General features: G+C 55.1%; 1 protein-coding gene and 1 non-coding gene across 5 annotated transcripts in view; one reads left to right on the plus strand and one right to left on the minus strand.

Annotated features, from left to right (window-relative positions):
* The window catches only part of AGAP1 (ArfGAP with GTPase domain, ankyrin repeat and PH domain 1), a 568,266-nt gene that overhangs the window by 37,895 nt on the left and 504,926 nt on the right, over positions 1-25,445 (plus strand). The window lies entirely within an intron of this gene.
* LOC139033827 (U6 spliceosomal RNA) lies at positions 15,042-15,148 on the minus strand. The gene has a single exon (XR_011486313.1). It is a non-coding gene; the product is annotated as a U6 spliceosomal RNA (small nuclear RNA).

Raw genomic sequence — 25,445 nt, forward strand, 5'->3', positions numbered from 1 at the left:
TTGGCTTCAGGGCCATTTATTTACCTTTTTTGATGAATGCTTGAAATGTAGTCAAAGGAGAAGCTTATTGATAACACGCATGAAAGTGAAAGTTAGTTGCTTAGTCATGTCTGACTGTTTGGGACCCCATGGACTGTGTAGCCCGCTAGACTCCTCTGTCCATGGGATTCTCCAGGCAAGAATACAGGAGTGGGTGGCCATCCCCTCCTCCAAGGGATCTTCCCAACTCAGGGATCGAACCCCAGTCTCCTGCATTGCAGTCAGATTCTTGACCCTTCTGAGCCACCAGGGAAGCCACATATCCGCGTGTGAATTCTGTTGTTCAGTTTGATCGTAGCACACCCCCTCTGCATATGGCCTCCTTAAACACTGGGGGTGCGCTCTGCCTGTTTCCTCATCTCGGGACACCAGGGACAACGGTGTTACCTCCTTTGAGCAGCATCCGTCTGGACGTTCAAGTGCAGTGACTGCAGACGTGTGTTCACCGCAGACCCTGCACAGATCAGCCCATGCCCAGGAAGGGCGGCAGGCCCCTCTCTCTTTCTCAGAGGGTCAAGGCATTGTGTTTTTTAACCTTGTCCTGCCCTGCGTGGGGCTCCCCGGATGAGTTCTCAACCGTAGTATTAACCTTTCTTACACAATGGTGCCACGGAGCCCAGGCAAGTAACGGCCGGGGGCCATGGCCAGCCTGCCGGCGCAGTGGGGAGGATGCTCTCCTCCTGCAGGGAACTCCTGCCTGCTTCCCCATCCTCCTGAGCTAGAATCCGGGCTTGCGTGTCAGGAGAGCAGCCGTCCACTTGAACAGCTTTCCACAGCCAAGAGTTTTCTGGGGGAGCCGAGGTGCTGGCAGGGACCCGGGGAGGGTCTGGCACCTCCAGCTCTGTCCCAGTGGTCCCTGCGCACGCTGGTCTCTGGCTGAACCGAGTTCAAGAAAGGAGGGACTGTGTGTGCAGAGCCAAGATCGTTGAAGAGGCCCCGGGGGTCGCTGGTGCCGTCCCTCATTATGTCCTCACTGCAGATGAAGTGAGAATGTGACTGCCTCTTCCCCCGCGGGATGAATGGATCTTAGAATAGCATCCTGGTCATGGAAATGCCACTTGAAACGGCCGTCTCTCTGCTTTATCCTCCCCTTTCTCTGTTCTGCGCGGCGGGTAGGAGGTAGGTCGTGGTAAAACGTGTCCTCAAAGACCCCGGGCTCGGGCTGCCAGGCTGTGGGGCGCTCACTGGCTCAGAGCTGTGGTGTTTTCGCAAGTCCAGTTCTTCCAGGCTGGCGCTTGCATTTCGGAAGTTTTCTTAACCGCATCCTTGAACAGACTTGGATTTTCACGCCTGATAAGTGAGCCGGACTGCATGCAATGAACTTGGAGGCAGGTTTGCTGGGAGGACAGGATGGAGCCTGGCGCCATGCATTCTGGCAGGTGGTGGATCAGCTTTCTGGAACCTTCTTCAGGTGGTGAACATGCATTTGGAGCCCAGCGCCCTGGCTGGGCTACTTTCTAGCTCTCCAGGATTTCTGGCTTTCAAGTCCTGTATGACTTAGACCCCTGCTTCATCCACATTCATTGCTTGTCTTTCGAGGACCCTCACCTTTTAATTTTAAAGCTTGTCATTCTAAAGCACTTTGCATTTCCCATTGCTTTGACTCCCCCCCCCCCACCCAATCCAGAATAATCCCCATTTCCTTTATTGGAAAGCTTAATAATCCATCAAGGGCAGATCTACTGTCCAGTTTCCTATGAAAACTTATTTTCCTTTCCTCTGTGGGGCTCACCTGGTGGCTCAGTAAAGAATCTGCCTGCAATGCAGGAGACCCTGTTCAGTCCCTGGGTTGGGAAGATCCCCCTGGAGGAGGGCACGGCAACCCACTCCAGTATTCTTGCCTGGAGAACCCCGTGGACAGAGGAGCCTGGAGGGCTGCAGTCCATGGGGTCACACAGAGCTGGACACGCCTGAGCGACTTCACGTTCACTTACCCCTATGGTTAGGGGCCGTGTGCCTCGTTGTGGCATCTCCTTGCTTACGGCACAGACACGTGGAGCCTGGCTCACGTGTGTGCACGAGTGTCCTTCAGGTGGGGCACTCTGTCCGGTCCTGCCTGTCCCCACAGCGCGCACCTTGGAGCTTGTTGCCTGCAGGGCACAGCACCTGTGTGTGGATGGGTGGCGGGAGCCGGGTCCCCTGAGAGGCAAGCTCTAACCAGAATCTCACACAGAAGTGTTTAAACTGGGTATGCGGTTGCAGGCGGTGGGGGGCCAACAGTGGATGACCCGGTGCAAGCTCATCTTCCTGGAGTGAGTGTTTTTGGGGGTAGATGGAGGCTACAGACAAATAGAGGTCAGTAAAATGCTAGTAAAGCGTGCAGCTAGGGGGAATGACAAGGAGAAGCAGACAGCAGGTAGCAGGGAAGGGGCGTGAGTGTGTGTGAGGTTACTTTTTTCCTTCTCTTTTAGGTCGCTGAGTGGTGTCCGACTCTTGGCAACCCCATGGACTAGACAGTCCAGGGAACTCTCCAGGCCAGAATGCTGGAGTGGGGAGCCTTGAGGCGGGTGTGTTGAAGCTGTAGTGGCCTCAGGGAGGGCCTTGCTGAGTGGGGCACTTGTCACAGCCCTGCAGGGAGGGCGGGTGGATCTGTCCTTTGGGGAGGGCAGAGCCCAGAGCTGGGCAGGGCCCTGACGCTTTGGGAACACAGGAGGGCGGAGGCGAGGGCCAGTAGAGCTCAGAGCAGCAGTCTGGCCCAGACTTAGAGGGCCTGTCTGGACCAGAGAGCAGCGGGAAGGAGAGTCTGGGCCTCGGGAGCGGGTAGCAATGCAGGAACCCCTGGTCTGGGGCCCGGCGTCTCCCTCTCTCCTCCCATTGCAGCCACGAGTGGCACAGAGGTCCTCGGAGCCTGCAGCCCTCCTGCGAGCACTGTCACTGTGGATATTAACAGTGCTGAACCTGTGGGAGCTTTCACGTTCAAATGATTGGGTCCTGAATCCAATCCAGTAATTATCTCAGCCATCGAGATACCATGGGTCATGGATGCTTTAAGGCCAAAGTCACCTAGTGATCTGGGGCTTCGCTGCTGGAAATCACTTGCTTTTTTTTTTTTTGCTTTTCTCTTGCCCTCCTTTTTTTTCTGCATGGCATTGTCAGCCACATTAAAAATGTTGTGCCTCCATCATTGGAAAAACTAGCATGCTTTCCCCTAAAGCACAGGCTTGAAGGCTTTTTCTAATATATTTCACCAGCCACACGGAGTAGCTTCAGGTTAGCTCTTAATTCATATTTTCTGCAGCTGCTAATATGCCCGGTAGTCATGATTGTTGCACATTTGAGATAAAAGCTAAACCTCGGCTTATCCCCTGCCTCCCAGGAGAAATTCAGAGGACAGCTATGAAGCCTGCTCCATGTTGTGACGTTATTGGAAAGAAAATAGGGTTGTAAGCTTGTTCGGAGCCTTTGAGTGTTTCTGGCTGTGCAGACTGGGTGCTCCTGACTTACGGTGTAAAATCTGAATTTCCAGGGCAGGGACCAGAGTGGTTTCTGGCTGACGCACGCCATGCCTGTGACGGGCCGGCATCTTATTTTTATGTCATAAGCGTCAGTCAGTCCTAGACTGCATTGCTTGCACACACACAGCATCTGTCCCAGGATGTGCCGACCGCATTCCCAGGCTTTGGAGGAAAAGCCCCAGCTGGTGTGTGTATATGTGTGTGTGTACATTGTGTGTGTACATATGTGCAAGGAATGCCAGTGGGGGAGAGTCAGATTACCATATGGAGAAAAACAGGAAAGGTTTTTTAAACGTACTGTTGCTTTATTGTAGCATTTTAACACCATTTTAAAAGTCAGTGGACACTGATTTTTGAACCTGCTGTTACTTAAAAAAAAATTTATTTGGCTGCATCGATTCTTAATTGCGGTATACAGGGTCTTTAAAGTTGTGACGTGTGGGATCTGGGTCCCCGAGCAGGGATTGAACCCCGGCCCCCTGCATTGGGAACACAGAGTCCTAACCTCTGGACCAACCAGGAAGTCCCTGCTGCTACTTCATTATAGCATTTTAAACTTTTTTTTTTCCTAGTGGGAGGCAGAAAGAAAAACTTGGTCAGGTCTCATCAACCAGTTATTAAAATGTGAGTTTTGCATTTATGTATTTTTCACAGAGGAGGAGGAGCTACATTCTTACGTGCAAGCTCTCAGATATCATGAGGAAACACAGTGAACCCGAACACACACCTGCCTTTTTCTCATCGAATCTGCTGACCTCCCTCGGTCTGGAAGGCTCCGGGCGGCATTGCAGCAGTGGGTGTGCAAACTTCTGGCCACGTCTCATAACTTACGCTTTGCACAGCTTCTCCTTGGAGAAAGTGTTAGGAATGTTCCCACTGTGGCTGAAATTTTATGATGCGTTGCGTTAGTTTTGCTTAAAGAGGTTAGCATCGAGAATGCAGAGCATGGAACTGCTTTGGAATCTTAAACTGTGCCAGGCATCTGCTCTTTAGGGGCCTTGTTAATTTAACCCCATACTTTTGAGATATGAGGATGGGTCTTGTCCCTGCTCGGGGCTGCCCAGGGAGGGGCTTCCGGCTCAGTTGAAGGACGCTGACCTCCTGCCTCTGACTCTAGGTTCTTTTCAGGATCCGTGCTGTCTCCACGACAGTAGTTTAGTTTTCATGTTGAACCTACTTTTTTGTTTTTTTAATCTCGAGAGGCACATGGGATTTTTAGTCCCACAACCAGGGATGTGTTCATTTACAGTGGGCAGTGGACCACCAGGGAAGTCCTGGACCTGCTCCTGTAATTCTCCTCTCCAGTTTCTCCGTTCCCTCCATCAGATGGGAGGGGGGCACTGAGGTGTGAGGGTGGTCCTGGAGGTGCCACCTGTGGGGCAAAGGTCACTGAGGCTTCCTTCCACAAGTCACTTGTTTCTGAGAAGAGAAGCTTCAAGATGGTTCAGTGCAATGCTCTCCAGCGGAGTCTGCGCGGGGAGTTAGTGCTGGGTGCCCTGGGAGGTGCGAAGGTGCTTGTGAAGGAGTCATCGAGGCAGCCAGGGAGATGTAGGCTTCTGTTCCGTGAGGGTGCCGAGTGTGAAACGTTGAGTTCACTCGCTCAGTCATGTCCTAGTCTTTGCTAGGACCCCGTGGACTGCAGCACGGGCCTCCCTGTCCATCACCAACTCCCTGAGCTTGCTCAAACTCATGTCCGTTGAGTTGGTGATGCCATCCAGCCATCTCATCCTCTGTCGTCCCCTTCTCCTGCCTTCAATCTTTCCCAGCATCAGGGTCTTTTCCAATGAATCAGTTCTTCGCATCAGGTGGCCAAAGTATTGGAGTTTCAGCTTCAGCATCAGTCCTTCCAGTGAACACCCAGGACTGGTTTCAAGGCCTTGCAACTTCCCTGGTGGTCCGGTGGTTAAGACTTCGCCTTCCAATGTAGGGGATGTGGGTTTGATTCCTGGTCGGGGAGCTACAAAAAACCAAAACGTCAAACAGAAGCAATATTGTAATCAATGAAGACTTTCAAAAGGGTGCACATAAAGACAAAATGTTAAAAAATTAAGGCCTTTCTGCCTGGGCCAAGGAGGCCTCTGGTACCTGCGCCTGGAGCTCCACCTTGGTCTCCCCTGGTCTTGAGTCCGGCCCAGTGGACAGTGGACGCCAGTCCTGCCCCGAGAGCCAACGCATCCTGCTTCCTCCCTCGGGGTCTCTGGAGGTGGGGCGGGCAGGGGACGAACAGACACGGTGGGGACACTTCCCATTGTCCTCCATTTCAACCCTTTTCTCTGTCCTTGTTGAGGAGAGAGCGTCGTTTTTATTTAATAAGATGAAAAAGGACAAAGCCTGGTTATCAGAAAAGCATCAGAAATGATGCTTTTTTAAACACTCTGCAGAGCCTCTGCTTACCTCCTGGCTGTGCCCTCTCTGGAGCGAGGAGGCTGGAGAAAAACTCTACAGGACCTCTCCGTGTCTGAGAGCAGAGTGAGCAAAGCTTTGCAGAGGAGACCGTGACGGTGGATTGGAAGGACAGGTGGATGTGGCATGTTCTCCGAAGGTAGCCTGCTCATCCGGTTCTAGCCTCGCAGTGAGGGCAGCGTAACAAGTGAGGAGGAGGCACTCAGCTTCATGGAGAAAGAAAGGATTTTCAATATTTGGGGGCATGGAATAAAAAAGTGTGGATTTGAAGGGATGTTTGTAGCCATCATTTCCCTGGCATGGTTCTCCGAATGGTCATTCAGTTGCTTGAGCAAGGTCTAGATAGACCTAGATTTGAAGAGAATTTTTTTTTTCTTGATAAAATAACACTTGCTCACAAATGGAGGGGGAAAGGAGTATGGATAGCAAAGTAATTTTGATGAATATTCTTTGTACTATTCAAGAAATGTTCCCATCTTACGTAGGCGTTGATCTCTTGCTTTCAAACAGCAAAACACGTTTGCTTTATCGGACATATGACTGTTGGACACAGTCCTGCAGCAGGACATGTGGATCTGCCTCACATAGGCCCTCGTGAAGATTGTGTGTGTGTGTGTGTGTGTCCATAACTTCAGTCGTGTCCGACTCTGTGCGACCCCGTGGACTATAGCCCGCCAGGCTCCTCTGTCCCTGGGATTCTCCAGGCAAGAATACTGGAGTGCGTTGCCATGCCCTCCTCCAGGGGATCTTCCCCACCCAGGGATCGAACCCACCATCTCCTGGGTCTCCTGCAGTGCAGGCAGATTCTTTGCTGCTGAGCCGCTTACACGTCATTCACCTGTGTGTGCTTCTTGGGCTCGCTTTTCCTGGCTGTGCGTGGTTTCAGTTACTGAGTCAGTTACTGAAAGTGAAATCTGCTTTCATTTTCAGTGCCGTGTAGAATGCCCGCGAAGAGTTAGGAGCGAGGCTGCCGCTGTGTTCTGTCCTCTTCTTTCTACCAGCTGCACCATTTGTCCCTGCTGGCTCTCAGTGTCCATCTGACATTTTTAGAAAGCGGATAAGGGCCCAGATTGTGAATGATCCCTTTGTTCCTGGAATGAAGTTGATACTCTTTGTGGAAGCAGGGTTACTGCTCTTTGGGCTGGAACTGTTTGTGTATTTCTCACTTTCATTTATTGCAACAAATCTCTAGAGTTGGGGATCCAGGGAGCAAAGTGCAGTTCAAAGAGTGGGTTCCTGTGGGCCCTTGCCAGAAGCCAGAGGTGTCAGGTGTTGGAAGCCAGAGAGCAGAAACCCACCCTGAGCACAGGGGCCAGGGCAGGGGCTGCAGCCTTGACCTTGGCTTCGGGGAGCCTCTCCTTGTCTGCACACAGGAGAGTGGAAGTGAATTCTGAGATGAAAAGGAAGCAATCAATGGACTTTGTTTCCTCCTGCGGTTTCAGGCAGCACTTTCTCTATTAGATCAAAAGAGCCCATCAGTTCCCAGCCTCCATCACCGAAAAATAAAAATCTCATTTTCTTTCTGATAAATACCTGTTCACTGTTTAAAAAAAAAAAAACAAAACACGGCCAGGAAAAAAAATCCATAAATCCTCATCACCCATCAGATACTAATACCTGAGTTTGATGTGTCCGTAAAAGTGCTTATAAACTATATATATTTTACATGCAGATGATCGTAAAAAGAAAGTTGAATTTCTTTGAGGCTTTTTTAAAAAATGGTTTGCCACATTTCCTGTATGTAAACGAAAATTCTTGGGCTTCCTAGGTGGCTCAGTGGTAAAGAATCTGCCTGCTAATGCAGATGTGAGTTCGATCCCTGAGTTGGGAAGATCCCCTGAGGAAGGGCGTGATGACCCACTCCAGTCTTCTTGCCTGGAGAAGCCCATGGACAGAGGAGCCTGGCGGGCTACAGTCCACAGGGTCACAGGAGTCAGAAAGACTTAGAGATGAAACAACCACCACCACCTGTATACATTTTTCGTTGTTGCTGTCTTGTCTTTGTTTTTACTGGACCTTTGAGGCTGTGTTGTGGACACCCTGACTTTGCAGCATCGGATCCTGCCGCTTGTACCTCCTCGGTACCACTGATCGTGGGACACTGACCAGGCCTCCTGTGCCGGCCTTCCTCACAAGCCCTGCCTGCCCGCTGAGCTCCCCAGGGGCTCTGGAGCCTCTGATTTTTATTTTCACCCGTGTGAACTGAACTCCTGGAACAGGAGGATCCAGTGCAGCTGAGAGTCGGTCCTTCTTTCTCAGGACTTGGGGATGATCTGATTGAGTGCACCCTGTATACCCATTTGCTGGCTTTTCTTCAGGACTAAGGGGGCAAGTCAAGGCACTGACCTTCCCTGGGCAATGTGGCCCCACCCCAAGTGATGGGCTACCTGAATCCCCTTCTCCAGCCAGCACCCCTTCCATCATCCCCCCCCCCCCCCCCACCGCCCCCAGAGGTGGATAGGCTGGGCTCTGAGGAGGAGCTGGCTGTGGCTCCAGCTAAAGGAGCTCAGCGTCACCGGCATTTTCTGGTGGGGAGGAGGCCGAGGGGGAGGTGCTGAAACATCAGTAGCAAGCACCTCCTGGTTACAGTGTAGCTGGTCTTCAGGACGCAGGGTATCCGCTTCATTGCTATTAAGTTTCCGCTCCTGCAGAGCATGCACAATGGGAGACTGTTAAATCCAAGTCTGGGACTCTGGTTGACGTTCGGAATGCTCACTGTGCTTGGGGAATTCTTAGCTTTGCGTCTTCACCCGGAGACTATCAGAGCATCCAGGTGAGAGGTTGGAGGGAGCTTGCCACTGGACTGAGCTCTGGGGAAGGCTGGGGCTGCCTGGAGTGTTCCGGAACCTGCCACTCTGACCCAAACGCTGGGGGGCTGGGATGAAACCATACCCTGGGGCAGGAAGCCTTCTGGGGGGGGGGGGGATGGGGGGAGGTGCAGACAGACTCAGAGGATGCCAGCACCTTCTCCCACAGATGTGGCTTCCTCCTCGGTGGGGTCAGACAGTGCGGTTTGAGGTTATGTTTCTCAACAGACTGAGCCAGAGAAGATGGTGATCCGGACTTCCCTGATGGGCCAGTGGTTAAGACACCGAGCTGCCGATGCAGGGGGCTCGGGTTCAATCCCTGGTCAGGCAGCTAACATCCCACACAGCCACACAGTGCAGCCAAAGAAAAAGTGATCCTATTTTCTGCACCGTTTTCTAGCAGTTTCTGGATCACTTTTCAGCAGGGTGAGGGCTCCTGGGAAGAGCAGGAAGTCGGCAGCCTTGAGGCTCTGCTTGTGGGAGCCGAGATCGAGTCTGTGACCGGTTCTCTTTGGCTTCTTAGTTCCTCATGGGACTACAGAATAATCGGAGCCGTGACCCCGCCGTGAGCTTGGGTCTTAACGCGTGTGCAGGAGCCGTGGCCTCTCTGAGCCCTGATGCCCCGGCAGGTCTGCTTTGGGGCATCCGGGGATGGCGTGTGTCCTCTGAATGCATGGACTTGGGGGGGGGGGGGTCACAGCATGCATCTGAGATGACATCCCGCCCAGGGCCTGGCAGGCTTTTTTCCAACAGTGCCCGCGTGTTCTCCCCCCCCCCACCCCCCCCACCCCCCGGCACCACTGGGGCCTGAGTGCTTCAGACCATACCCTGTTCTCAGGTCCTGGCTTTTCTCTCTTCCCCCATTCAAGGAAGTGTTTGAATACAGAGTGACCTGGGTGGGACATTTTCTTTTTAAAAATAATTCTGCTTACTTTTAATTTTGGCCGTGCTGGGCTTCGTTGCTGTGAGGGCTTTTCTCTGGTTGTGGGGCGCAGGGGCAGCTCTCTAGCTGGGGTGCACGGGGCTTCTCCTTGTGGTGGCTTCTCTTTCTAAGGAGCACAGGGTCTAGGCACGCAAGTTTTAGTAGTTGTGGTTCCTGGGCTCTGGGACAGAGGCTCAGACGTTGTGGCTCATGGGCGTAATTGCTTCACGGCACATGGAATCTTCCTGGACCGGGGATTGAACTCATGTCTCCCGCGTTGGCAGGTGGATACTTTACCACTGAGCTACCAGGGAAGCCCCCCCGGGTGGGACATTTTTTATAAGGCTGACCTTGAAGGTGAAGTGAAGTGAAAGTTGCTCAGTCATGTCCGACTCTTTGCGACCCCATGGGCTATATAGTCCATGGAATTCTCCAGGCCAGGATACTGCAGTGGGTAGCCTTTCCCTTCTCCAGGGGATCTTCCTAACCCAGGGATCAAACCCAGGTCTCCCGCATTGCAGGTGGGTTCTTCACCAGCTGGGCCACAAGGAAAGCCCTTGAAGGTGAACAGATGCTTAACGAACACATGTGTGACCATCTTGGTGACGATGATTGAGGACTCAGATATGGGTTACACTGGTTTCAGGAACTTGATGGAAATGAGTGGCAGAGGTCTCCCATCAGTGGTCCATCAGGTGTTCGGGCAGGATGGAGTGGAGCCAGCAGAGAGACAGAGGGTGCTGTTCACCTCTGTGAAAGCCTCACACCCCCCAGGAGCACTTACAAGGTCCCGAGTTCTGCACCGACTGACTCCCCCGCTCTAGATGGGTCTGTGGTTAGCTTCTTTTGTGTGTGTATGTGTGTTTAGTTTCTATTAGGTAAGTTTTCCAAAGAAGGATGGTCTTTGGGTAATCACTGGCCTTCTTAGGGTAGAAACAGGATCCTTTTCACAGTCAGTGGGGCTGGAAGTAGGCTTCGTGAAAGTTAGGCTCTCAAAGGGTGGGAGCCGAGCTCCTGAGTCCCCTTCCCCATAAGTTACAGCAAAGTAAGCCAGGTGTGTGGGGCTGTTGCCTACCGCCCCCAGGGCAGGCCAGTGTGTTCCTGGCCTGTTGGAGGAGCAGAGGTCTGTTGGACACACACCCTCCCCCCGCCCCGCCCCCCCCCCCAGTTGTCAGACTTGAATTTCTAGTTGATTAACCAGGAAAATCTGCCTTACATTGGAATGTTGACTCTGGAGAACCTTCTGTGTCAGGTTTCAGAGTTCCTTTTGTTTCCTTCTGGTTGGGACTGGTCCAGGGTCACATTACCAAATCTTCTCAGTGGTCCTGGAGTCTGGGGTTAGAGGTTTTCAATAGTTATAAAATTTCAGCTTGAGTTAAAACATATTCTGATGAGATGAGCAGTCATTTCAACATACGGATGTAAATATCTTCTACAGCCTAGGTAGTAGAATTACACTGTTTACTCAGTCTCCTCTCTCTCATCCTGGTTATTGCCATTTTGTTCTTTTGATAGTCGACTGACATGTCGGGGGAAAATGAGATACTGTGTTCTCAGTGAGGCTGACACTCCCGAATGCCCCACCTAGCTTCAAAGGGCTTGTTAATAATAGTGCCGGGGGTTAAAATCATTATGACCCTCATTTCCTTGTCCTGTCAAAAATAGTGTGTGTTCCAGACTACTGTTGGTGAAACACAGCTTCACGCACCTGTGCAGCAGAGCATGAGCATTTTGCTTTTGGAAGAACAGGATGATTATTCAAAGACTCTGGGTTTCCTGGAAACCACACATTCATCCCTACTACAGTCCTTTCGGGCCAGGGTGTGAAACCTTAAAGTGTTAGTCACCCGGTCATGTCTGACTCTGCAACCCCATGGGCTGGAGCCCACTAGGCTCCGGGCACAAACACTGGTACAGGTTGCCATTCCCTTCTCTAGAGAGTCTTCCCCTCCCTGGGATCGAACCCAGGTCTCCCACATTGCAGGCGGATCCCTTACTGTCTCTGCCACCAGGGAAACCTTAGTGTGAGGTTTGTTTGGAGGAAATTCGAGACTGAGCTGTAACCTATCTGGGTCTCTTCCAACTGCTGCTGATGAAGCGGGGGGAAGAGGTGGGTGGAGTTTTTTGCTTCTAACGTGTGGTTACACTCAGTAAGTATCTCCCAAAGCCGTTTACTTCCTGGAGATGTCGAGTGTTTGCTGTGGGGAGGCGGGAGGCCGTGTTACTAGGGTTAGTTACAGCTCTCCTGTGGATTCTCCTTGTGGGAATCAACGCCCAGCAGCTCCTGCGCACCTCGAGGGAGCTGCCCCGATGGCCCAGCCTCTGTCTCCTGCAGTTCAGCCCAGTCCAGTCACTCAGTCGTGTCCAACTCTTTGTGACCCCATGGACTGCAGTACGCCAGGCCTCCCTGTCCATCACCAACTCCCAGAGCTTACTCAAACTCATGTCCATTGAGTTGGTGATGCCATCCAACCGTCTCATCCTCTGTCGTCCCCTTCTCCTCCTGCCCTCAATCTTTCCCAGCATCAGGATCTTTTCCAGTGAATTAGTTCTTTGCATTAGGTGGCCAAAGTATTGGAGCTTCAGCTTCAGCATCAGTCCTTCCAATGAATATTCAGGACTGATCTCCTTTAGGATGGACTGGCTGGATCTCCTTGCAGTCTGAGGGTACTCTGAAGAGTCTTCTCCAACCCCACAGTTCAAAAGCATCAATTCTTCAGCTCTCAGCTTTCTTTATGGTCCAGCTCTCACAGCCATACATGACCACTGGAAAAACCATAGCCTTGACTAGACGGACAGAGACAGCTGCTTTAATTCCGGCCCCATAGGATGTTGCTTTGTGATGGACAGGCTGGACTCTGTTTTGGCTCTGCTGGTTCTCACAGTGCCAGGGGCCAGAAGCACCTTTCGTGCGTGTTCTTATCTGCCAGAGCACCAAGCATCAATCAGTGCTTGCTGAGTGCTTGTTGTATACAGAGCGTGAGCGAGGTTGGGGCTTCAGGCCAGCCGGGGCAGGCAGGGCCCAGACGGGGACTCCCCCTTCCCCCGACCCTGGGGGACAGGGTGGGCCACAGATGGCAGGCATGCACTAGCTGGCAGAGCAAGGTCCATGCTTCTTCCTTAAACAGCCCAAGATGCGGACTTCCCTGGTGGTCCAGTGGCTAAGACTCTGTGCTCCCAATGCAGGGGGCCTGGGTTCAATCCCTGGTTGGGGAACTAGATTCTGCATAAGAGTTTGCAGGATCCCACCTAAGGGTCCCGTGTGCGGCAGCTGAGACCCAGTGCGGTCAAATAAATTAAACAAAGCAGGCCAGGCTGCTTGTAATCCCTTTATACCATGCATTCTCAGTGGCGGAGAAAATTGGCTCTTGGGAGGAGGAAAAGAAATCCTAGATATGACAATGGTCGTGGTGTGCGAAAGGATGTAAACATATGTATCTCTGCTGTTCAGGTTTCATGAGGGAGAGTGATTAGGGGGGGAAAAAATGAAACAGTTTTTTAGGACAGGAAATAGTGAAACAAAAGTGACAGATTCCAAAACAAAGGCCAGAAGTGGAGTTTTAATAAGCATTTGGACAGTAATTTGAAGTAGAGGATTTATTTGGCAAAAACAGAACTATGTTCAGCAACATGGAACTGAACATTATTTTTCATACAAAGTTAAAAGCACATTGTATTTCCTTCCTGACCACTTGCCCAGTCCCCATCTCTTTGAGAGAGAAAAGCTTCATCTAAATTATTTCATCTGATTGATGACTGTCATTTATAACTTTATTGCTACTTCTGTCTTGGGTATTCCTTTGGAAAAGGTGTATGGATTCATTACATATTCTAATGTCTCATCTATAGACGTATAAGATAAAGTCAAGCATGTATCTGCTGATACTTTTTAAGTTGACCTGTCTTTATACTTAGAAATGTCTCTTAATAGTAAGCTTCCCTGGTGACTCAGATGGTAAAAGAATACGCCTGCAATGCAGGAGACCCATGTTCAATCCCTGGGTCGGGAAGATCCCCTGGAGAAGGAAATAGCAACCCACTCCAGTATTCTTGCCTGGAGAATCCCATGGACAGAGGAGCCTGGCGGGCTGCAGTCCACGGGGTCGCAGAGTCGGATGTAACTGAGTGGCTCTCACTCAGTAATGAGACATGAATTGAGAAGCACGCTTCCCCTATCACATGAGATGTTCACCTCCAGGGGTCCGCCCTGCTTGAAGGTCAGCCTCTCCACCCCCAGGGTCGTGGCTGGACCCTCCTCATTCTTCAGGATGTGGCCCAGCTTTGCCTCGCTTGGGGAGCTGTAAGGGTCTGTCTGTGAGGAGGAAATCAGGGGGCAGAATTTCAGGGACATGGGAACAGCTGTCACCAAGGCAGGCTGGACCGATCAGGCAGCTCAGTTGGATTTTTGCCTTGCATGTGAATGTCGCTCATTGGAGCCTAGAGTGGAACTGAGGGGCAGCGCATGGCTGAGTGCCCTGCAGACCTCTGCCACCCACAGTGGGGTCAGCCTTGCTGCTTCTGGGTCTTGATTTTCAGCAACAGCAGGGATAAGAAAAGTGGAGGTTGTGGTCTGGAAGTAGCCTGGTTGTAGCTTAGCCGGGTTGAACTCCTGGTGGTTCCTGCATCCCGCCAAGAGGAGGAGTTTCTGTTTTCAGAACCATGCCTGCCATCAGCGCATCTGTCATGTATATATATATGTGTGTGTGTATATATATATGTGTGTGTGTGTGTGTGTGTAAACATATATATATATATATATATATATATATATGTTTTCCCTGGTGGCTCAGATAATAAAGCTTCTGCTTACGATGCTGGAGACCTGGCTTCAATCCCCTGGGTTGGGAAGATCCCCTGGAGAAGGAAATTGCAACCCACTCCAGTATTCTTGCCTGGAGAGTCAGAAGGACGGAGGAGCTTGGTGGGCTACAGTCCATGGGGTCTCAAAGAGCTGGACACAACTGAGCGACTTCTCTTTCCTCCGTTTTAATTGGAGGATAATTGCTTTACAGTGTTGTATTGGTTTCTGCCATATAACAACATCAGTCAGCCATAATTGTGTGCATATATCCCCTCGTTCTTGAGCCTCCCTGCCCCTCCAGTCCCACCCCTCTGGATCATCAGAGAGCGCCAGGCTGGGCTCCCTGTGTTGTATAGCAGCTTCCCACTAGCTGTCTGTTTAACACGTGATAGTATAGGTGATTTAGAAATACCGCTCAGGCATGTCTGACTGTTTGCGACCCCACGGACTATACAGTCCATGGAATTCTCCAGGCCAGAGCACTGGAGTGGGTATAGCCTTGTCCCTTCTCCAGGGGATCTCCCCAACCCAGGGATCGAACCCAGGTCTCCCGCACTGCAGGCAGATTCTTTACCAGCTGAGCCACATGGGAAGCCCGTAGTGTATATATGTCAAAACGCAGGGAACGCCTCACGAATTTCCGTGCCGTCCTTGCACAGGGGCGGCGCTCATCTTCTGCGTATCTTCGCGGTTTTACTATCTGCGCTGCCGGAGCGAGCTCTGCTGTGAGCCTGGAAGCAGGTGAAAGAAGGTTAAGGGGAGCCAAGCAGTTGGTGGAGGCAGGCTGCTGCAGTGCACGCTGCCTGGTCCGGGTGGGCCTGCTGTTACCCAGAAGGCCATGCAGAGGGGAACCACGTGGGCAGAGAGAGACACTTGCCAGTGTAACAGAGGACACGGCTGTTTAGGATGGTGCGTAGGGAGGTGCTCTCTGCTGCCCGTCAGAGCAGGAAGGCAGAGGCGGCAGTGGACTTGGATGGGGGGCCCTGTGTCATCACCCCCGGGATGCCACGTGGTACCCGCCTTGCTGAAGTTACGTGCTTTCTCTGGTGGTGCAGAGGCCTTAAGAAATCTTTCAGCAAACCTTTGCCCTCGTGTCTTATCTGCCATTCGCTTCCCAACTGCTGAGCGAAGCTCCAGGCTGCCGTATTGGCTTTTCTAACGACTTTTCAAATTCCCTTGGCTCCTCCTGGTCCAGCTTCTATGAACATCACTTTACTGCTCAGAACATTTATAACATAGTGAGAGAAATGAGCCACATTCTTCCAGTACTTTGCAGTGGATGTGAGTTTGAGCAGCCTCCAGGAGATGGTGAAGGACAGGGAAGCCTGGTGTGCCGCCCTCCATGGGGTCGCAGAGAGTCAGACACGACTGAATGGCTGAACAGTAACAAGCCTAGGGAAACTACACGGAGATGAGTGAGACCACAAGGCATGTGAAGCCACGCTTCCAGCCTGGCACAGGCCAAACCAGCGGGGGCCGTGAAATCCATCAACACAAAGGTTAGCGAAGCCGAGGCGAGCACATCGGATGGAAATGGGGGGTGGACCCTCAGTGTTCCAGGCTGCTTCGTCCCCGTGGCCTCCCTTCGTGCGGTTCACGCATCTCACCCGCACCCCCGCCAGCCTTCTAGACTCACCCTGGGGCCTGTGTGCAGTGATGGCGTGGTGAGCGTGCATCTCATGTGCTGTGTGGAAAGGAGCGTGTCTCTCCCGGGACACGCAGTGCCCCACGATGTCAGCCTCCCAGACGACCGCATCCTAGCCTGTGAGAGTCCTTTAGCCTGTTGGGGGCCTTATCTCACCTTGTCCCTGTGAGAGGCTGGGCTTGCGGGGTTGGGGTGACTGTGGGAGTTGTGGGGGGCAGGCAGGTGCTTGGTGTCTGTGCATCGAAAAGAAGAGGGCCCGGGGCAATCCCGGCAGGCGGCGGCTTTGTGAAAATGTGTGTGCGGGTGTGACAGGTGCAGTGGGGGTCTGTGAGCCAGGCCTCGGGAGGTGGGCCTTCGGGTGCTGGTTCCGCCCTGATGTCACAGGAAACAGTCACGTCCACTCTCAAGCGATAAGGCAAAACAGCGCTTGCTGTGAGGGTCCTGTTAGCTCCAGAGCGAGGCCCCGCTCTTTGGGCCCTGAGTGCTCAGCTGATGGGCTGCTGTGTGCCCTCCAGGGGTGGTGGCACCCTGACCCGGTGTCCAGGGGACCTGCCCCCCACCGTGTCCATCTCTGTGTTCCAGTGCGGGATCCACGTGCTGAGATGCTCTGAAAGACAGTGCTCGTGGCCTCGTTTTTCTCCTCCTTGTTTCATCCTCTCAAATCTCTCACCTCCCCCCAACTTACTTTCCTGGTGGCTCAGATGTTAAGGAGTCTGCCTACAATGCGGGAGACCGTGGTTCGATCCCTGGGTCAGGAGGATCCCCTGGAGAAGGGAATGGCACCCCACTCCAGTGCTCTTGCCTGGAGAGTCCCACGGATGGAGGAGCCTGGCGGGCCACAGTCCACGGGGCCGCAAAGAGTCGGACACGACTGAGTGACTTCACTTCTTCTTTAACTTCCTTCCAGAAACACTCATGCGTAAAGGCCCATAGCCCCTCACTGGATTCAGGAAATCCAAGAAATCCAAAAGTCCGCCTGGGTTCTTTCTGGGTCCGTGCACCTGAAGGCACTTTGCAGTTGACCACAGAATCATCCACGTGTTTGATTAGGGCGTGGGTAGGCTGTAGCGTGTCGATATTTCCGAGCATCCTTGTGGGTGTTTTAGGAGCGCCAGTGTCGGTCTGTATCAGAGAATCATTTAAACCAAGGGTCCCCAACCTCTGGGCCAAGTACTTTTACCTCCTGTCAGGTCACCGGTGGCCTTAGACGAGATACAAAGCTCACAAGAAATGCCATGCCCTTGTATCATCCTGAAACCACCTCCTCCCACCGCACCCACCCCCCCCCCCCCCCCCCGGGGGGTTTGTGGAAAAATTGTGTCCCGCAGAACCAGCCTCTCTGGTGCCACAAAGGTTGGGGACCGCTGCTTTGAACCACTCAGAATTGTTCATTCAAGATGCAAGGCTGGACACTTGAGTGATCAGAAGACAGCGCCCACCCCCCGCCGGGAGCGTGTCACAAACGCAGGATGAGCGCCCGAGCTGTAATTGCGTTTGGATCCCCACGGGACGCCTGGACACGTTAACAGTTTGGGAGTCTATGGTCAGCCCTCTAATCCATCAGCCTTCTGTTCTCTGTGTGGAGCGGGCCGGGAGGGGGACCCGGGCAGCGCCGCTGGGCCCTCTGGCCCTGGTACGGTCCCCCCAAATGTGTCACGGCCCCTGTGCCAGCCGGCACGGCGGGGCACCGCCCAGGGAGGCTCAGTGGTCCAGGAGTGGGCAGCTCCTCCCGCCCGGCCTGGGGTCTCATCATAGAGATCCCTGACCGCTCAGAGCCGCCGGCAAAGAGGGCGCTCACCCTCCCGGGGGCCCGGCTGTTGTCACCCAGGGCTCCTCCCGGGAGCCTTTGTGCAGAGGGACCCAGTCACCAGCTGCCACAGGCCCATGACGGGTTCCGGTGTCAGAAGGTCACCTTGATCCCATGGTGATGGCGCCCCTGCCTCTTGTTCCCCAGCTTTCAGCTCACCTGGTGCGGGCGGGGCTGGCCCGGGGTGTCCCCTGGCCGCTTCGGTGGCCCCCACCTGTCACGCAGGAAGAGGGGGAGCTGTCTGAGTGAGTGGGGGATGGGAGCGTCCAGGTGGGGGGCCAGGAGGGGCCCTGGGTTCTCCCGGGGGGCTGCAGCTCAGGTGTGTGGGCCCCAGTGAGGGAGGAGCTGGGGGCGGGGTCAGCCCTCCGCCCCGTGAACTTGGCTGCCTCTTCGGTGGGCCCCGCTGTTTAACATGAGGACTGTCCTTGTATCAGTATTTGTCCTCAGGAGGCTGGGTGGGTCTCAGGGAGGGCTGGTGAGACTGGCGCACATCCCGTCCGGGCTAGAGTGCTGGGCAGGGTGGGCGCTGGGACCGCAGGCCCTAAGGACACCGAGGTCAGTGCCCAGCGTGCTGCAGGCAGGCGGCTCTCGGGCACTCGGGGGCCTGCGGCTGCAGTCTCCTCCGGGGTGCTTTCCCCGCCTTCCCCTTCCCAGCTGTTTGTAAAATGGAAGCCCTCTGGGCTCCTCCCCAGCCATTCTTCTCACAGAACTCAGCTCCTCGGGGCGGACAGGGTGGCTTCTCGGTTCATGGTCCAGCCTTTCCTTCTTCACCTCCAGTGCCAGCGTGATGCCCCCCAAGAGCTGTCAGTAATGCCAGTTCTCGGCCTCCCTGCCCCCGACCCATGGACCCGGGAAATGCCGTGGGCTCCCGTCTGGCGGTGCAGGCAGGCGTCTGCCTCGGTGGCGCTGACGGTTCGTGGGACTTGCATCAAAGCTTCTTTCGTCCCCCTGAGAGGCGGGTGCTGCAGACACCATGCCCGGGGTGCAGGAGCCTCCATTCTTCCTGTGGCTGAGCCGTGAGCGCACGCTCTGCTGATGGAACAGCATTTATCAGGAGCCAGTCGACGCCAGAGCAGAGAGGCAGAGGCTTAGAGGGACCCGACTTGGCAGCCAATGCTTGGTCCCTGGGGGAGGGCACAGGGGGGCGTCACCTGAGACCCACCCCCTGCACAGGTGGGACCACCCGGGAAAGGTGGCCCTGTCTTTGTGTCTCGCTCTTCGGAGCTGTACTTGGCTCCCTTCTGCCTGCTTGTCCGTCTTCTGGGAGGGGGTTTCCAGGCCTCCGTGTCTCCAGAGTTGATTCTGAGCAGGTGGGGAGGGAGGAGCTAGGCAGAGTCCAGTTCCTTGATGAGACCACTTGAATCCTCTTCCTTTCCCAGATGTGTTCTTGGCGGGCACGTGCTGAAGGTTTGTGAGGGGGGCACCTTTAGAGACTCAAGAAGGACAAGCCCGGGGTTTTCTCTGGGATGTAGAGAGGGGCTCACCTCTGACCTTCGCTCGACTGGCAGGCCTGGGAAGTGAAGCGGGGGGGTCCTGTGTGCAGGACAGTGGAGAGCTGAGTGCTGGCATTTCAGGGATGCCTCCCCTGACTGACCGGGGAGGAGCCTGATGGAGCAGGAGGCTGGGGACGGGAGGGTGCTTATGTCAAGTCCCCCCAAACTGTTTTGCAAAGATACAGGAAGTTCACAGAGTGCCTCGAAGCACTCTGGTATGGAGTTAAGGTGCGGACGGTTTGGATCCAGGCTTCGCCACCCCCTTGAGCAGAACTTGGAGCATCGTCTCAACAGTGGTTGAATCTCCTCTCCGCCACATTCATCACCGGGGTCTGCTCAGATCCACTTCCAATTCTGCACAGGGCTGGCGTTGAAAATAACAGTTATTGCAGGGAGGGAGAGAGAAGTCAGCGCCGAGAAATTCTATCAAGGGAATGTTCTTTAAGTGGAAATAGTGTTGGAAACCAGGTTTGGGACAGTTCCCTGGTGAGCTTACAGCGTGAGTGGGATTTCACAGCATGTTGAATGCTGGCTGGTGGTGGAGGCGGGAAGCCCGCTGGAGTCACAGGGTCAGGGAGAACTGTTGGCTGTTTGGAGAAAGTCCAGAACCCCAGGGGCTGGATGTTTCGGGAAGCGGGGGTTTCTTCCATCTGCCCTTCACCCAGAATGTCAGGAGAACAGCGCCCATACATTGGGCTGCGGGGAGGTGGTGGTGGGCAGGTGCATGCACCTGTTGGAGGTCTGTAGCCAGGTGTGGCCGAGGCATCTGGAGCTGCAGTGGGTGCAGAGAGGGTCGAACCCAGAGGACAGAGGCAGGGCCGACGAGGAGGGTACACACACACACACACACACACACACACAGACGAGGAGGGTACACACACACACACACACACACACACAGAGACGAGGAGGGTACACACACACACACACACACACGGTGTCCGGCGAGGAGGGTACACACACACACACACACCGGGCCGACGAGGAGGGTACACACACACACACACACACACACACAGACGAGGAGGGTACACACACACACACACACACACACGGTGTCCGGTGAGGAGGGTACACAGACACACACACACAAACACACACTCCGGGTGGGAGTGTGATGAGCTCCTAGTTGTGCCTTGGTTTTCTTTTCTCTGCAAGGAGCACTCACGCCTCTGTTGCATTGTTGTTGTTCAGTCCTGTCTCTTTCTGACCCCAAGGACTGCAGTGCTCCAGGCTTCTCTGTCCTTCATTACCTCCCTGAGTTTGCTCAGACTCATGATGTCCATTGAATCAGTGATGCTCGAACCATCTCATCCTCCGTTGCCCCCTTCTCCTCCTGTCCTCCATCTTTCGCAGCGTCAGGGTCTTCTCCCAACGAGTTGTTGTTCAGATTCGTTAAGGAGAGCAGCTTCTGGGACGCGGGCCCACGGTTAATACCAGTAAGGGGCTGCTGCTACTGAGACCTTGTCACTGTTGTCCTCGAGGGCAGGTAGAGTCTTGGCGTTTCGGCCCATCTTCCTGCTGGCTGGTTGGCCACTGGTGGCCGCAAGTCTGCATGCTAAGTGGTGCCAGGTCCCTGAGACTTGAGTTAACCGCATCCGTCTGGAGCCTCAGTGAGGCCGTGGGCTGGGCTCCCACCTGGCAGAGCTTGGGGTCTCGAGTGAGCAGAGGGCAGGGACTCCAGCCCTGGGGGAGAGGGGCCACCCAGGGCATCTGTCGGTGTGTGAGGCCCTCCTGATTGGCGCTTCTTGCAGTAGAAGTCGTATTTCCACCCTTCGAAAGTGGCTTCACTGCGCTTTGACTGACGCATGAAGGAACCTCTGCTTAGGGACCCCCAGAGCCGCTGTCTCCTCTGCCTCCATCCCCGCTGATGGCACCCCTGAGCTGCGGTCCGCTCCTCTGGGTTCCGTTCCTGGGTGCACAAAGGCTTCATCTCCTTCCAGCCAGAAGTCCAGGGAAGCTTCTTGGTACCAGAGGTGGCGTCTGGGCGGGAGGCCTGCAGAAGGGCTCTGGGGAGCGCGATCTTCAGGAATAGAAAGGTTTATTGCAGGTAGGCTTTGGGGACGAGGAGCTTGGGAGTCTGCGAGGCAGCGCGTTAATTGGCAGGTTGCTGGGAGCTGTTGCCTCGAGCAGCTCGTTTCAATCAGCCTGTTCTGCCGGGTGGAGTCCGTGCCGTGGCAGCAGCAGAGCGTGTGGCCCCGCTTCGCCAGCCTCGTGGTTGACCTGGGTTTCCTCCGTGGCAAGTTTGCAGCGGGTGGGGCTCTGGGTTGCCACCCCTGGCTGGGAGCGGGCCAGCATCTCCCGGGCACCCAGGCAGCGCTCGGAGCTTCCCTGGCTTGACAGGGATCGAGGTCCTGGCCGCCCTTCTAGCCCTGTAACCAGAAGCCTTGCTGCCCCCAGGGCCCCCCCTGCTGCCAGCCTCTCGGGGCACCAACAGGGCGCCCCGCCCCCCAGCTCTGATAGGGGGGTGGGGGGAAGAGCCATTCGTCCACACACCTGTGTGCCTTGAGCCCGTTTGGAAATATATTTTTGTGCTTGTCAAACAAACTTTCCCTCCAGCCCATAAAACTGTACAGGGAGGTGCGGGGAGGTGGTTTTCCGGGGTGGCGGTGAGCAGTTGGTTCTCAGTGTCCCAGAACCCGGGGCAGCCCTGGAGGGGATGGAGGGGCCCTGGTGCCCCCAGGCAGAGCTGCAGTGGCTCGGCGGGTCTGCCCTTCCAGCTGGATCGTCTTCCCAGGAATCCGGGTTATGGAGGGAAGCGTGACTTCTCAGAGGGGCCAGAGGTCTGCCTGCCCTGTGATGCCCCTCCTGTAGCCGTGCCATCCTCCTGTTTCACGGAGAGCCTGGGGTCCTGCCCTCTGGGCCATGCAGCCAGCAGGGTGGGTCTGCCCAGCTGAGACCCCGAGGAGGGGGCTCCCGGGCCACTCGTGCCCATCCCGTCGGCCTCTGTGTCGAGTCTGTGAATGGAGCCTGGCCCCAGTGCAGTGCCCGATGCCTGGCTGCGGGCCCAGGGGGCCATGCTCACCCGATTTGCAGATGCCCTGCGCCTCCTAGGAGGGCACACGCGTGTCTGGGTGTGCCGGCGCGGGTGGACATCAGGGGAGCCAGCTGGGTGTTCCCCGCTGGGCCAGCCCTTGTGTCTTTCCATCAGGTTGCTTTGGGCGAGGCGGGAGGATGTTGCCCAGAAGCACAGGCGTGACCCCCGCCTTTGACCTTGGCCGCCTGCTCTGAGGTTCACACCTGAGCAGAGGCCGGAGATGCGGAGAACAGGCCTGGGGGTCGTGGCCCGTTTCTGAGTATCTGAGGTTTGAAAAGCTCCACGGTAGGGAGGCTGGATCAGAGGCTGGCCGGTGGCCGCTGCAGGTAGGAGATTGGATGGAGCTCTGGGGCACCTACTCTGCCATGTGTGGCCAGGTGAGGCCCCTCAGATTGGAAAGCAAGCCCCCCAGCTGCTGGCTGACCTTGAGTGTGTCTGCGGGCTGGGTGTGGTCTGCTCCCTGGAGGAGCCTCGGGGGAGAACCATGCCGGGTGGTTCTCAGGGAGGAGAGGGGGGCCGCTGAGATGCGGAGTGTGTGCACGGTCGCCTGCGACTGACCAGCAGAGGCGGCCCGGGCTCCTTGGAGCTGCGCCCTGGGGAGCTTGGGGGGTCGCAGCTCCCTCTGCCCACACTGCCCACCAGCCCTGCTTCAGGAACAGGCCTGGGACCCCTCAGGTCCCTTTTTCCTTGACCTGCCCCCGTCTTCTAGGGCTCGACCACTGCTCCAGTGGCCACAGACAGGAGGACCCACCCCACGGCTCTAGCCAGGCTTGTCCCAGCTGCCCACACCTAGGCCATCTGGGGTGCAGCAGTGCTTGGGGGCGGCTCCTGGCCCCTTGTCCTCCTGTGGGTGAGCCCTCCTGTGGGAATCTGGGGGTGCCTAGCCCCACAGGGGTGTCAGGAGAGAGGCCACAAGTGCCCTCACCCTCACCTGTCCAGCGCTCAGACTGGCCGGGATGTCAGGACCTGTGAGAGACCCCCGGCTGGGCGGGGAGGGTGTCGGGGCTCCATCCTCTGTCTGTCCCCTGCTCCACAGGTGCACATTGGAGTAAACTCGTGAAAGTCGCTCAGTTGTGTCCGACTCTTTGCGACCCCATGGGTATACAGTCTATGGAATTCTCCAGGCTAGAATACTGCATGGGTAGCCTTTCCCTTCTCCAGGGGATCTTCCTAACCCAGGGATCGAACCCAGGTCTCCCGCATTGCGGGCAGATTCTTTACCAGCTGAGCCACCAGGGAAGCCTGGAGTAAACTCAGACGTATACTTAATCCAAACCAATGTGTGTTAATCTTCCCAGCTGTTTAGCAAGTGCAGGAAGCTACGTTTAACTTTTTTCTCTACCAAGCCATGAGGTCAGGAGTGTAGGATCATTTTGGTTGTGTGTTGAGCCTAGTGAGGGGGGTGCAGTGTCGGTGTGCACTGCCCTCGGGACTGTGTGTGGATGTGTGTTTTGAACACAAGTGTCTGCTTTCTCAAGGGCAGAGTGGAAGTCAGGTGTGAACTGAAGACTGGTGTTTTGGAGCTGGGCTGGATCATTTTCTGAGAACCCCAGTCTTTAGCAGGTACCATTGTGGCCCTCTGGCTTTCTGGAGATCAGAGGTGGAAACTCGAGAGGTGGCCCCTTGTTTCCCAGCCAGCAGGGCCCTGGGGGCTATGGTTCGGTTTGGGAAGGCTGCTGGAGCCTGTGGTCTGTGGCTTTGCCACCCAGGCAGGTCTGCTTCCTGCTGGCATTCAGCGCAGAGCCTGGAGGCCGGGTGCTGCTCCGGGGAGCACCTGGGCCACCCAACCCCTCCCAGGCGCATGCTCCTTCCCCGCGATTCACAAACGTCTTTCCTCTTTGAGGCTGTATCTCGCGCTGTGTTGCTTCTTTAGGGCTGAAAAGGCTTGCTGGGTTCCTGTTCTCGTGAGGACCTGCGCTGTGGGTCTTGCAAACAACGCAGCGAGTCGGTGGTGCGGGCCAGAGGCTTGGGGTTTTCCTGGTTTGGTGAGAGGAATGGAGTCTGAACTCGTCCCAGGGATGCTGGGTTTTGAGAGTTAATGAAACATGGAGAACCGGAGATGATGATGATGGCAGTCAAGTTAATGACCTTTGTTGGCCGTTTCTGTGCCAAGAGCTCTTGAGAGCGTAACCCAGAGGAACCTACTTAATCCTCCCACCAGTCTGTAACTAGAGCTGGCCTCCTGGTCTTGTCATGGGTCACAGTGTGGACGGTGGGGCCAGAGCCCACCCAGACCCCCTGACCCAGAGTAGCTCCCGCCCATGTGTCTGGTCCTGTGTGACGGTGACTGTTTAGCTCGGTCGCAGAGGCATTTTCGATTTTCACTGAGCTGTGAGTGACATGTGGGTGCTTCCTGCAGGCCCGCCTCGTGTGACGGAGGTTTTGGTCCCAGACAGGTTCGCTCACCTGGCAGTACCGGGGTGGGGGGGTTTGGCCTGAGAGCGGGGGCTGTGGGAGCAGATGTCCCTGGACCCGGGGCCTGGCAGTCAGCGCCCCTGAGCCTCAGGCCCCGTCTGGAAGCGGGAGGGGTACCGGGCACCCGGCCAGGGCCGCTGTGTGGAGGGGTGAGGCCCTCTGCCTGGGAAAGGGTGTCGCCCTGTACTCGGGGGACACGTGGTGAACCTCACATTCCCGGAACTTGTTCAGCTCCTCGTGGGGCCTGTGTGTGTCTGTGTGAGCCCGTATGTGTGTGTGTGTCTGTGTGTGCTGCATGCTTGTGTGTCTGTGTGTGCATATGTCTCTAGTGTATGTGTGCACACGTGCTTGTGTTTCCGTGTGTGTGTCTCGTGTGTGTGTGCATGCATGCTTGTGTGTCTCCCTTTGTGTGTCTTTGCTGTGTGTCTATCTCAGCTGTGTGAGTGTTCATGCATGCTGTGTGTCTCTGAGTGTCTCTGAGTGTGTGTCTGTGCGTCTCTGAGTGTGTGTCTCTGACTGTGTGTCTCTGAGTGTCTCTGAGTATGTGTGTCTCTGAGTGTCTCTGAGTGTATGTCTCTGAGTGTGTGTCTCTGAGTGTGCGTCTCTGAGTGTGTGTGTGCG

Source organism: Odocoileus virginianus, unplaced genomic scaffold (genome assembly GCF_023699985.2).
Source record: "Odocoileus virginianus isolate 20LAN1187 ecotype Illinois unplaced genomic scaffold, Ovbor_1.2 Unplaced_Contig_4, whole genome shotgun sequence".
Taxonomy (NCBI): Eukaryota; Metazoa; Chordata; class Mammalia; order Artiodactyla; family Cervidae; genus Odocoileus; species Odocoileus virginianus.